At 41.2% G+C, this 13507-nt stretch overlaps 1 long non-coding RNA gene across 2 annotated transcripts; it reads left to right on the top strand.

Annotated features, from left to right (window-relative positions):
- Positions 1 to 1401: 1401 nt before the first annotated feature.
- On the top strand, positions 1402 to 6579 carry LOC147336446 (uncharacterized). Of its 2 annotated transcripts, XR_015128527.1 has the most exons (4): positions 1410 to 1593; positions 2668 to 2759; positions 3228 to 4047; positions 4271 to 6579. It is a non-coding gene; the product is annotated as an uncharacterized LOC147336446 (long non-coding RNA). The 2 variants fall into 2 exon arrangements; XR_015128526.1 differs by having other exon boundaries at positions 1402 to 1593; positions 3228 to 6579.
- Positions 6580 to 13507: the final 6928 nt, after the last annotated feature.

Below are 13507 nucleotides of genomic sequence, written 5' to 3'. Positions count from 1 at the left end.
AATGTTAATCGTGCTTAACTATTAAAGTAAAAATACAGATAGATAGGAAACTCTCTGAAAAGTCAAACTGTTTTCAGTGAGTTTATATATTTGCCAGAGGAAAGGTCAGAATCTGCATATCTGACCACTTTGAATCAATTTATATCTAAACAGAAATCAGTAAAAGTTCAAATCACTTTTATCAATATCCTCACTTATGAGGATATTGATATCCGTATAACTGGAGTTATTATAGATTTTCATACATGACATTTGTGAAAAAGGCGAGGGTGTCAGGGTCCCTGTGTCTACCCGCTCGCCTCAGTGTGGCTACATGTGTTTTTTTGTTTTGATTTTGTCCCCGCTCTCTCCCTCCCTCCTTCTCTCACTGCCTGGGCGGAGCTCATCTGTGGGCTCCTGCCCTTGGCCCACGCACCTGGTGACACCTGTGGCTCATCACCCAACAGTGTTCCAGTCCCCTTATAAGATGGCAGCCCTGTATTTCTCGTCGCTGGACCGTTGCCGACTCTCGTCAGTGTTAACCCCAGCTCAGTTCGTTCTCGTGTTTCCCTAGCGATCTTCTTACAGTAACCTTTTGCATCTCTGTGAATAGATTTCCCTGGACCTGCCCCTGTGTTACCTGAGCGATCAAGTGTGTGAGGATTGGAGCGAGCTTTTGTGTTTCTTGTGGAGTGTGAAGAGGAGCGTGGAGCGTGGATGGAGTGAGGACTTTGGAGCGTGTGTGGACTGCAAGTGTCTTTCCCCCCTCCTGTTCGTGTGTGGATTCCCGGAACCCGTCTTTTCCCCACTGTGTAAATAGATCACCTGGTGCTTCTGTAAATAAAAAACCTTTATTGTTCCCTACTCAGAGCCTACGCGTGAGTCCGTTCAGTCCCGTTGTGACAGAGGGTAAGGACGTAAATCGACTGGTAAAGAGGGACTGGTGAAGAGTCTGCAGCCGCAGCACCGATCCATCTGTCCATCTCCTGTTCCCTTCTCTGATCACTCGTGAACAAGACTGCGAGTTTTGTAACTTAATAAAAGCAGTAATTTGTTTGCCAGAGTGCCCCTTCCACGTCACACCCTGTTCTTTCCTTCTTGTCTTATATGAAAATTCACTTTGTGGAGCTTTTTGGGAAATTGTTAAACTTCAGGAAGATTCTGAACATGCCCCATCGTGTAGCCAGCTCTTTGGAGCTGAGCAGGTTCAGGCCTGTTGTTGTAAGTTTTATAAAACGATCTCATTTAAACGGATAATCCAGCTGAAGCTTCAGACAGCCGTCAGACAGTGAAACACTGCCATCTGCTGGACGCGAATAACAAAGACGCTGCTTTGACGGGTGAGGGAGTTTCAACAAGTCTGCAACGACTCAAGCATCAAACTACAGAACTATTCTAGCGGACATGGTGCTCTAATGACTGCTTCATTAACGCAGCTCAGAAAGGATCAAACATATCAATAAATCATAAAACACAAAACGTCTCTTATTGCCCAGGGCTCAGGAAGTGAGTGTGTTCCTTATAGCCCAAACACGTTCTCACTCCCAACTCGTCAAACGTGTGACGCATGGTCAGGCTCCCTCTGCTTCACTTATGGACCATATGGACCACCAGGTAAGACCATTTAAACGGACAGCATTTATAGAATGACTATTAAAAGTCAGCGAGTGTCAGTAATGTTAATGTGGTTATGTTAGTAATACACCGAGTGCTAATATAACAGCTTTAAGATGCATTTGTAGATGTTATTACGTGTTTTACCGTCTTTATGGTGCTAGCTTAAAGTTACGGTGTAAACGTTAGCTTATATTGGAGGAAAGCTGTTACTGTTTAAACGATGTTAGCACAGAAATATTAGCTTCTGTCATGACTGATGAAGTTACTAGTTAATAAAGTTTCCAGTAAAGTGTTTAATCGCAGCCACAGACTGACAGCAAATATCTCGATTAGCTTCAGTGCATCTGTAATAAATATGTGCAAGTTTCAGTGCTTCGTTTAAACTGTATGATACTTATACTGACCCAGGGTCAGTGTAAAATACAATCCTAGCTGTGTGAACAAAGCCTGGCTGCTTTAATCCTGCATGACAAACCTCAGGATGCAGGTTATTATTACTCTTTCCTGCTGGCACACCTGTCACACCTGAGAGTCAGCTAGAAACTCACAGTGACGTGGACATCATGCAAAGACTGCCAGACTCTGTAATACTGCAAATGATCAGTGACTCAGGTTATCACTAAACTTTAAACGGCACCTCTGTGTCTCTGTGTGCTGAACATCTAGGATTGAGTCAGGCTGCATTGACTGTGGGACTTTAATGTGTTAAAAGCAGGTTGAAGACGGCTCAGAAACATTTGAAGATTAAAATTTAGCATTATGGCTGCTGGTGGTTTGTAAAGCCTCTACTCAGCTGTATTTTTGTTACTAATTTATGTTTGTTGTTGTTTAACACAGATTTCAGAAGAGCAAATATGCTTAATAGTTTAACTAGATTTCATTTGTCAGTGTGGGACTGCTGAGTCACCTGAAGAACTCATTTCATTCATTCTCCACATGATGTTCATTTACAGAAATGTTTCACAGGAACTGATTTCTCCCAAAGGGTGAACTAGTGTGTTTCCATAGATTACCTCTGTATGAATGTACTTCTTAAATGAAGGCAAGTGTTTGTCCTTTTTTGTTCCTCAGGTACAGTACGTGATATCAAGGGCAGGCGGTCATCACTGGGGGTAGACAAGAAGCAGACGTACTTCCAAGAGGGAGCTGCAGTGAGGTCAGAGGTCAGAATCTGAAACAGCTCAGCTTTATATTTTAGAGGTTATAAAAAATCAAAATGTATTATTTAAAGAAACCTTTAAATAATAGTCATAATTATGATTATTATAAGAAATATCAAACATTTAAGTGGATTTTCTGTTACACATATCGTGTTAGCCCTGCAATAAACTGGCAGCCTGTCTTTGTCCTGTATCAGCTGGGATAGGCTTCATCCTCCTGCAACCCTGAATTGGATACATTGTATTCCAATTATGTAATCTGATCATTTACAAACTCAAGGTATCTAATCAAAATGTAAGTGATGCCGCCCTTGACAGACAGGGAGATTTTATTCCTCAAAGACCATCATCCAGTCGAAGTACTAGTTGCCACGTGGTCAGTGTTCTCACAACCATTGATTTTATCTCACAACTTGTTTTCACCAAAGAATTTCAGTAAGTAAATATTCTTCGATCTCTTTTTCCCCCCAGTGTCTGCAGATCAGCATCAGTGTCCACGTGAAGAACCTAGTTATGTTGCCAGTGTCAACCCAACAAAAGGTACTTTACCTTCTTGTATATATTGTGATTCCTTTACTTTTATATTTGTTGTTATAGTTGAGTTAGGCAGGGCTTTTGTGCAGTCCTAAGAAACATACTGCCTAGAGTGTTTTTCACTTTGTGGAAGAGTTTCTTTATTTTTTTTCTGTTAGTGTGTGGAACTGAGGTGCTTCGTCAGGAGCTCCTTCAGTTGTTGGAGGATGGAGAAGAGGACGCAGCCATGACTTGTGAGACGTTGTCTGAGTCAGCTGCTACTCACTGGGCGATCAGAAACATGGTGTCCTTGCTAAAGTGGAAAGAGGCCAGGCCTTGTCTTATAGACAATATGTTAGCTACTCTGGATCCACAGTCACACCGTGTGTGTCAGTGTGGCAAACAAGTAGTTGTGAGGTGTCTGGACTGCCTGCCTCTTCCATTCCTTTGTGCTGACTGTGATATTGCAGTTCACACACGCTTTGTCCTGCACAGCAGAGAGGCAGTAACAGGAGGGTTTTTGCAGCCTTCATCAGAGTTTCACAATCCAATATGTACGGTTTTTAAGTCTTATGCATTTATTGCTATGTACTATGAGTGTGTGCTGTTATTGTATATTTATTGTGTATCATTTAATTTCCAATTCTTTTTATATATATTGTGTGTTTTTAATGTTAGTTCGGCTGTTGCCTGTGCAAAGACCAGACTGTGTGTGACTGCCCAGCAGGTAACGTTGAGGTTTCACCCGGTGCAATTGTGGCTCTTGTAACCATAAATGGTAAGTTGCTCTTTTGTCACACAGTACATACACAATAGATGTGTTTGCAGGTTTTATTGCAAATTGTACATTGCTACATTGTTTTGAATTACCCTCGGCCCGCAGTATATGTGGGCACCTGTCAAAGGTCATTTGGATTTACCAGACCGCTTTGAAAACAACATGGGAAAAAATGAATGTCTTTGTTGAGCCATGACTGGATTTCTCCTTATCCTTCCTAAAGGCCGTTATAACCTTGCACTGCCAGTGGTGAGCTGCACCAGCTGTGGCCTAATGTGGTCCCCCTCAGTTAAGGACTTCCAGGGTGGTGGATATTGGCCTGGCACCTTAAATTTCTGCACCCTGTTTTCAATGGATGTCTTTCAGTCTTTCTATGACATTAAGAAGCTGCAGCAGGGATGTCACTTAAGGCCTTTGTCAAAGTGCTGGATGAACGAACAGCCCATTTTGGAAGGGTGAGTTTCTAAATTTGTCAAGTTTAAGGAAATTGTGCAAATCAATGTTTATGATGACTGTCCGTGAATATTCTGTTGTTTGTCCTCTACTTAAAAGACTGGCCGAATATCAGCTGATGCCTTCAGCAAAAGTTTCTTGGAGTGGAGTGCTGTAAAGTGTGAGGTGGACAGGATGTGCAAGGAGCCATGCTTTAGCTGCCCTGCCTGCACTCCAGACATGCTCGCCGTCTCAGTTGATGGAAACTGCAAGCTTTATCGCTTTCAATCAAATGCAAGGTACGTTATGCATTGTGTACATAAATCAAATATGGATTTGTACAAAAATTGTATTTTGATGTTTCTTTTCAAACAACTGTCACCGTGTTCGTTCAGCACTTCAGAGCAGGGGAACTTTGAAGGTGTCTTCATTGAGAAAGATGAGGAAGTTGCTGAGTTTGTGAAATACATCCAGAGACACACAAATGATGTAAGATACACATATATATCAGTGCTGTCAGCGTTAATCTTGTTAAAATGACGTTAACGCCATAACCATATACTCATACGTGTGTGTGTGTGTGGATACATATTTGGATGGGTGGATATTTATTTTGTTTTTCTCTTGGTGTTGTCGTAATACTATTTACTTGACTTTATCTTAATGTGTACTTCATTTTGAGTAGCTCACACTTGGATGTGCGAGGTATACTGCAGCTTGTAGTCTTGGATACGTTTAAGACATTTTGTTATAAGGTTGAATGAATTCAGCAGTCATGTATTGTGACCTCCTTTCTATAGATCAAATGGGGAGGTGCGTTTCAGGATGGGGCCGGTTCTACAGTTGGAGAAGAGGTGGAGCAAGTAAACAGTTTCCTGTCTAGGGCGGCCATCACAACGAAGTACATGTCTAAAGCAGGTGTGTGTCTGTGTGTGAGATTCCACTCAGTCTCCTGCTCATTCATTCTTATTTGTATACTAACTGAAATGCAGGGCGAACAGACATGCTGAGCCTCCTGGCTTTGGGCTGGAACAAAAGGAAAGTGGAACAACTGGGCCGCACTTTGAGCCAGAGATATCTAAAGGTCATTTTTTCAACACCCATTTTAATGTGTGTGGTAATGGGGGGGAAACACCAGTACTCTAAAAATGTCCATATGAATGACATTTATTAATGTATTCTTAGATCATAAGGATCTTTAGAGAACAAGTGGAGAGCCTGAATGCGAGCAGAAATGAGCTGGGTGTGGATGACGACACACTGCAGCAATGGGCTGAAGGTGAGTCTCAATATAATGCACTCGTGTATAACAACAGGACCCACCATGGCCTCATTAAAGAACTTAGAGTTAAGATCTTTCTGACAGTGTCAACAAACAATGAAAAATAAGCTTGTAAAAGCAGAATTGATGGCAGAGTTGTTGCGTTTGATCAAATTGGATTGGACCTGGGTTGAAGTGATGTCGTACTAGTTGGTTTTATAAAGCTGAACACCAACATACTTGTTATCTCATGATAATGCAGCACATGAAGGCTCCAGATGTCTTATAATGAATATCATCAAGTCAGTGATTACAGAGTCCACTGTAGTTTGGTGACTGTTACTCATCCTGTGTTCTGATTAATATTCCTCTCACTTAGAAACGGATCAAACTGATGGCAGCCTTGGAGCGTTGCAGGCACGAGTAGAGCAGCTTGTCGTCATCATCAGAGTGCGAACACAAAGTCTTTACAGACAAAATGGTGTCACAGTTTCTTTGAAACGGACCGTTTGATGCTCAGTTTGTACAGCTTGTACAGCTACTTTGTAAACAGAATAAAATCAGATCCAGGTTTGTTTAAGCTGGATGTGATTTGTTCTAGCAAACGAATTGATGAGTGTAGATTAAAATGTAAATATATGCATTATGTGAAGGTGTTCCTTTTTATGATTATTTACAGATAGCAACAAGAGGCGACACAGAATTCGCAAGGTCATCTTAGATGAGAAGAAACGCTTGGCGGCTGCTGTTGACGACTACAACAAGGAAACAAGCAACAAAGCAAATCGTATCCAGTGATGCCCTCATGCAGAGCGACGTTTGGCCCTGGCAGAGCACAAGTGAACGTAAGCTCTTGATTTCTAAATATCCTTTTTAAACAAACTCCCAGTATCTGAGCAGCAGTTGAATGTTTTGTTCTTGAATCATAATATGCTGCTATGTTTTCCCATCTGATGTTGTTAAACTGCAGCTGCTGCTGACCTCTGGACAAAGAGAAAGGTCTTTGAGAAGGTGATGGCTGTGAGGCGCCTGAGAGAGGAGGAGATGATCCTTTGCAGGGAGATGCAGCATCACTGGACAGTGTTGCAAATGCGATCTGTGGTGTTGGGGACAATCTCCTCAGACTGTAAGCACATCTTTTATTTATTTATACATTTGGTGATGAATTGATTGAAAATAATAGCAGATGCTAAAGTCTTACTGGATCTTTTACCTATATTTGGGTTGCTAGCTAACACTGCCTTCTCCCTTAAAAAAAGTTTAATTACATGATCCTAACTCCTTGTGTTTATGAGGTGAGTTTTTTTGTCTGTTTGTTTGTTTTACTTATATTTAATAGTTTTGTTGTTTTTACAGCCTCCCTTGTTGGCATGTCGGAGGATGCACAGAAAGGACTCCATAGCCTGGTTTAAAAACAAAGTGAACTGAAAGCTGAAACGCTCAAAGTAAAGGACGTGTACAAGAGAATCCTCAGCCACCAACCACTCCTGGAAATGGACTCGGAGGAGGAGGAGGACGTTTCAGACGATGAGAGTGATTTGAGCACTTCTGATGAAGACTGATTGTGTCATCATTGATGTTATGTTTGCTAGAATAAAAAGTTAATCACATCTGTTTAATGTGATTTTCATAATGTCTGTTTTAGAAATTGCTTATCAACAGACATTTTACATGTTGAGAAGAAAAATGTAATTCCCTTGGTGCAGTTGTTTACCCTGAATCATTCTTTCCCATCTAATTTAATGACTCGTGTACATGTTCAGATACAATAACATAATTGAATTCATGGGATGCTTTCTGGGCTGCTCAAATTACCACAAAATGTAAAAGCACCAGGCAGCACACTCACAAGGACATGTTTTGTTCAGTGTTTTGTTGAAGAAATCAACAAGTACAACTGAGATGTTTGCTGTAGTGGTGTGTTTGTTAAGAAGCATGCCAGCACACTGGTGAACTGACAGTCCCAGAATGCACCCGAGCCAGTGACTCGCCCCAGAACAAATGACATTAATTATCTAGAAAGACAACCGTGATCAAAGACTAAGTAAAAGAGTAGGAAACAAAAGATAAGGAAAGGTACTGTGGGGTAGGAAAGAAAGGCCAGAGCTGTGCAAAATGACCTCCAGCAGGCCACAAATATGCACGTCTGCTCAAACGGTCAGATACTGACTCCATGAGGGTGGTATGAGGGCTCGACGTCCACAGGTGGGGGTTGTGCTTACAGCCCAACACCGTGCAGGATGTTTGGCATTTGCCAGAGAACACCAAGCTTGGCAACTTTGCCACTGGCGCCCTGTGCTCTTCACAGATGAAAGCAAGTTCACACTAAGTACTTGTGACAGAGTCTGGAGACATATTGGAGAACCTTCTGCTGCCTGAAACATCCACCAGCATGATGGTTGGGCAGTGGGTCACTAATGGTGTGGGTGGCATTTCTTTGGGGGACCGCACAGCCCCCCGTGTGCTCGGCAGAGGTAGCCTGACTGCCATTAGGTGCTGAAATTAGATCCTCAGACCCCTTGTGAGACTAAATGCTGGTGCAGGTGGCCCCGGGTTCCTCCTAATGCAAGACAGCGCTAGACCTCATGTGGCTGGAGTGTGTCAGCAGTTCCTGCAAGACGAAGGCATTGATGCTGTGGACTGGCCCGCCCATTCCCCAGATCTGAATCCATTTGAGGACATCTGGGACATCACGTCTCGCTCCATCCACCAACTGCACCACAGACTGTCCAGGAGTTGGCAGATGCTCTAGTCCTGGAGTCTGGGAGGAGATCCATCAGGAGACCATCTGCCACTTCATCAGGAGCATGCCCAGGTGTTGTAGTGAGGTCATACAGGCATGTGGAGGCCACACAGACTACAGAGCCTCATTTTGACGTGTTTTAAGGACATTACATCAAACCAGATGAATGATTCTGTATTGCACTGATCAAGGAACCAACCCAATAGGAGCTAAAGGCATCCTCTTCACATTACTTAACATAGTGAGTTTATACTATGTTTAATGTGCATTTTCTTCATCAGTCTAGAACATAACATGTTAGCGCTCCCTGGTTCTTTTTGGAGACAGATCCTGAGACAGCAGGCAGCTTTGGAGAACTCATGCCAGCTGTGGTCATTAAGGAAAACTTTGATTTAATATTGATTTCATGACAACTATCCTCAGGCACATATTCCTGGATATATACAATGACACGAGTAGACACTAACCCCCAGCAGTCTGGTGCTATGACAGCATAACTAAGGGCTGACCTGAACCAGCCCCAACTATAAGCTCTATAAAGAAGTGAAGTCTTATGCCAACTCTTAAAAGTCTTGACCATGTCCACCTCCAAAACTCATAATGGACTTTGGAGGTGGACAGCTATCAAGCTCCTCACAGAGGAGCAGCTTGACAGCTAACAGCTCCCAATTTAGTTTAGTCCAAATACATGAATTCAAATTGAGGTGATAACTATTTATCAACAGTATGAATGTCTGTTCCCGTCCAACAAAGTTGTTACTACATACCATGTTGAGCAGGGCTTCCACTTGACTTTAACTTCTTCTTTTTCCTGAAAAACATGATATAAACAAACAATTAATTCAGAAAGACATGCAGGTTGCATACAAAAAGGAGCCTACAAACATTTGTGTACTGTTGAATGGCTCAATATATTATACAGTTAGTTTACAAAAACATAAGAACCACTACAATGCTTGTACTGCCAGCATCGAGTGCATGTCAGCAAAGCAACACTGCTTACATTGTGGCTCACAAGCTCCACTCCTTTTCATCAAAACCAAAATTTTATCTACATTCTGTTTTTTACACTTTAAATCCCAGTTAGGTTAAATATTACCAGTAGCTTTTCAGATAAAACAGTAATAAAGTCCTAATGGTTTCATAAATCTTCATATTTTTTTTCATATAAGCATCGGGGACAAGGCTGTCTTGCAACTGTTGAGGTCACTAGTGTGCGCCCTATTTCTTCCAGGATCACTCTTCATTTGTAGGTTTTAGTGGACTCCTACTACTGTGAAGTGGTTTTCATGGGACAGGGGCTTGTATTCCAAGATCTGGGAGATTGTAGAAATGAGCAGTGATGCCCTTCTTGCCATCTTTCCAGAAATATCAGTGATCTGGAAGCTGTTAGGCTGACTTACAGCAGCAGCACTTTCTGCACCTGCAGAAACTCCAGGACACATTTACTAACAGTGTTTGTTGCTGTGTGTGCTGCAGCTGCAGCTTTGAATTTTTTTTGAGAGCTAATATTTTGGCTTTGGTGTCTTGTTATGAAATGTACAAGAGTAAGAGTGTTAGCATGTGTGTCAAAGCTACGTTTGACTGTGAAACTCAAAGCTCAATAACCTGTATCAACAACAATTCACTGCAGCCTGTGTAATATTTGATGCATCATAATTTATTCCAGTCTATCTTGCAAATACATGTTTGCGTTGCAATGTCATGCACAACACACACAACTATTAGAGCCTTAGGATCAAACCTGCGTCATTCTTTTGGTCCACTGCAGTGTAGCAGTCAAACAAGGAGAAGTGAAGTGGCCCCAAATGGCCAGGATAGAGATCAGAGGGTTAATGCGTAAAATGCATAAAAATATTATTGATTACAGGATAATACATTAATGTTAATATCAACAATAAGCTTTTTACTCTGAAGTTACAAGTATAAACAATGCTGTTACATTTACACTTAAATTTTTTACTATAAGTATGGAAACAAGTGAACAGCATTTTATAATAAGTTTAACTGGAATTCTGTACACTGAAAAACAAACAACAGATAAAAAACACAAACAAACAGCCAGTGCCTTCATCTGTCCATTAAATGTCAAACATCGCTTTGACCTGTAGTCTCTGCTCGTCAGCACATGCTTTTAAAAAGAGCTCCATGTCCTCTGCAAACTGAAAAACAAAGAGGAAGAAGTCCCTCTACACAAAAACACTGTGGATGACAGGCCAAACATCTATTGACCTGTTTGAATGCCTCCTCATCATGTGAGCCTTGAAGTTTTTTTGTAAGAAGACTAAGACCACAGTGAGGACGTTTCATTTTCATGGACTTTCCACAAGCCCCAGTTTCATTTAGCACAGAGGGTGGAGCACATGAATGTTCTACCCAAGATTCAGGAAATGGTTTAGATGCTGGAGACGAGACATGGAGAGGGAGACGAGGCTCCACGGAGAGTTCAGTGGGGAGCAGTCCTGAATGCTGACATGACAATAATTGCCTTGCCATATCCCCACGCTGTATGACTGTCATGTTACAGAAGGGCAGTGAAAGTGCACCGGCACATCATTTTGTCTGTAAGAGAGAAAAAAAAGAAAAAACATGTAATTTAAATGTAGTTGTATAGAATGCAATCAGTTTATCTAACAATCAGATTGTACATATTAACAAAAATATCCAAGCCGTCCTCAATAATGAAAGCAAAATGGTGTGGATCACAAGAGCTGTCAGGAAATGTGGTGAACAGGAAAAATATTTAATGAAAACACTTTTTTCTCTCGCTGATGAATGAACTGAACTGTACAATGTGAAAAATAACTTTTAAGTCAACAAAGACCTGCAGAGGTGCTGAAAAGAAGTGCATATTTATGACTTTAACTATGAGGTATATTTAATACCAACATACCTTTGAAAGGCAAAGCACTTTGAATGTGTCCATTTATATGCTGCTCAATCTTTGCCCTGACAGCAGGGCTGAGAGTGGGGCACAGAGGGCAGTGAAACAGCCAACACGTGGTGCATTCCTGCAATTCTGGCCTGGAGGCAGAACTCCAATTTGATATTTGCATCTAAAACAGAGAGAAAAACAGATAAACACCATATACACATTTAAGTTCAGGTTTTAGCAGAAATAACACGTTACAGTTAGCATGTAAGAGATTTGGGAGAAAATTCTTTACAAAAACATAATTTACAAGAAACTTTTATTTGTGACATACGTATCTATTGACATATAAAAGACAATTGAACAAAGGCTAACTAACATCTGGGCAATAAAACAGAATAAATAGAGAATATTAGTATTTATACATATATAAAACTCTCTGTGACGACCTTTACAATGTTTTTGCAGGTGGAATGAGAGATATGAATAAAGTGCAATATGCAGTAAATGGAACAATGTGCATTGATGTTACAGATCGTGAAAAGTAGTGAAGTGAATTTGTTCATAACAAGCAAAAATCAAATACGTTTGAAACTGACCACTAAATGCTAACCAGAGGTGTCAAAAGTGCACATTCTTACTAAAGTTTAGATGCCTCGGGGCTCTGACCGTTGTTGTAGCGCTAACAAAGTGCCAACGTAATCAGTGTAAGCAAACTAGATGATTCCTACAATTATATAATTATTAACGGCAAATTTAGACATGAAAGACTCTGTAACAACCTTTACGATCCACTTGCAAGGTTTCCACAGTCGATGGCTGTATCCCAATTCAGGGTCTGCAGCCTTAAAGTTCGCAGCCTCAACGGTCCATGAACTCTGAACATCTGAACTCTGAAGCATGAACTCTGTGTCAAAGATTCAAGTTGCAGTTATTTATATTTCCTATCACCTTAAATCTTCACTCAAAGACACTCAAGTATCTGTGACAGTGTGTATATAGATGTATCATATATAAGAGAGAAATATTGTTCTTTTAATATGTTGGTATTACTAAATGTGGCTCAGTGCTTACATATATGTGTAAAAAGCAAATGTACGAGCTGTGATAACTGTGTCTGATAGAATGAAGAGTAGACTGATAAATGAAATATTCCTTTATTGGGTGAGAAAATCAGACCATGTCATAACTGCTTTAAGTCATACAGAATAGACATCAGAGCCTTAAACAGGCTGACTTCTGCTAAATGGGTCAAACTGGGCAGAAAGTCTACAAACACATAACATCCTTATAGAAAATGATGTAACACTATAGATCAACTTAGCTCAGAATATATAAAGCAAATAAACAATCACAGCAATATGATGCAACAAACACAGCAGTGCTACTGATCCAAAATACTCAAAGCTTCATAGAACTGAAACCAACATTTATTTTTAGCTCCATTCTGCTGCTGATACAGACTTTAGGTTTCTGAACATTAAACTTGTTGCTGCCTTTCATAGTGTGTAACTTGAAGGCCCTGAGTACTTTCTCCCACACTGAAAACACTGGGAGGATAACATTATTTGAACATTACCTAATAAGACTGATTCAGGACAGACAGTTATGTTAAACTTTCCTAGCAGTCCTTCACAAACAGGGAACAGTCTGTCTATTCTCTCCATCTGTCAGCTGCTGCTGGCTCTTCCTCCTCCTCTTCCTCACACACTGCTGAGTTTGTCCTGGTGGATCATCAGGGCTGCAAAGCCTCACAGATGATGTGCAGCAGTGGCTCCCTCAGTCTGTCCTCACTCTGGACACTTGCAGTCGTCACACATGGAAATCAAATGTGTGATAAGGTGCAGGATTCAAACACAAGTGTAACTTATAAACACATGTTCATACTTTTATTCCACAATCAGAGAGAAAGAAACAGAGAGAGAGTGCAGGACCATAGCTGGACTCGCCATCGGGCATACCGGGCATTTGCCCGGTGGGCCGCTGGCGATTTTTTGCTTTTATGGGCCGATCGATTTTTTTTTTTTTTGGAAGGGTATAAATAATGAAAGGTGTTGGATTGGCCAATTGGTCATGATCGACTCTGGGCTGGACCAATTACAGCCGAGGAGGGCGGATGCACCCTCCCCCTTGTTTAGCAATCTTATAGATG

This window comes from Aulonocara sp. 'chitande type north' Nkhata Bay, linkage group LG3 (assembly GCF_057382095.1).
Source record: "Aulonocara sp. 'chitande type north' Nkhata Bay isolate Kocher_YH1m ecotype deep benthic linkage group LG3, A_spYH_male_GT1.1, whole genome shotgun sequence".
NCBI lineage: Eukaryota > Metazoa > Chordata > Actinopteri > Cichliformes > Cichlidae > Aulonocara > Aulonocara sp. 'chitande type north' Nkhata Bay.
This window is presented reverse-complemented; position numbering and strand designations above follow the sequence as displayed.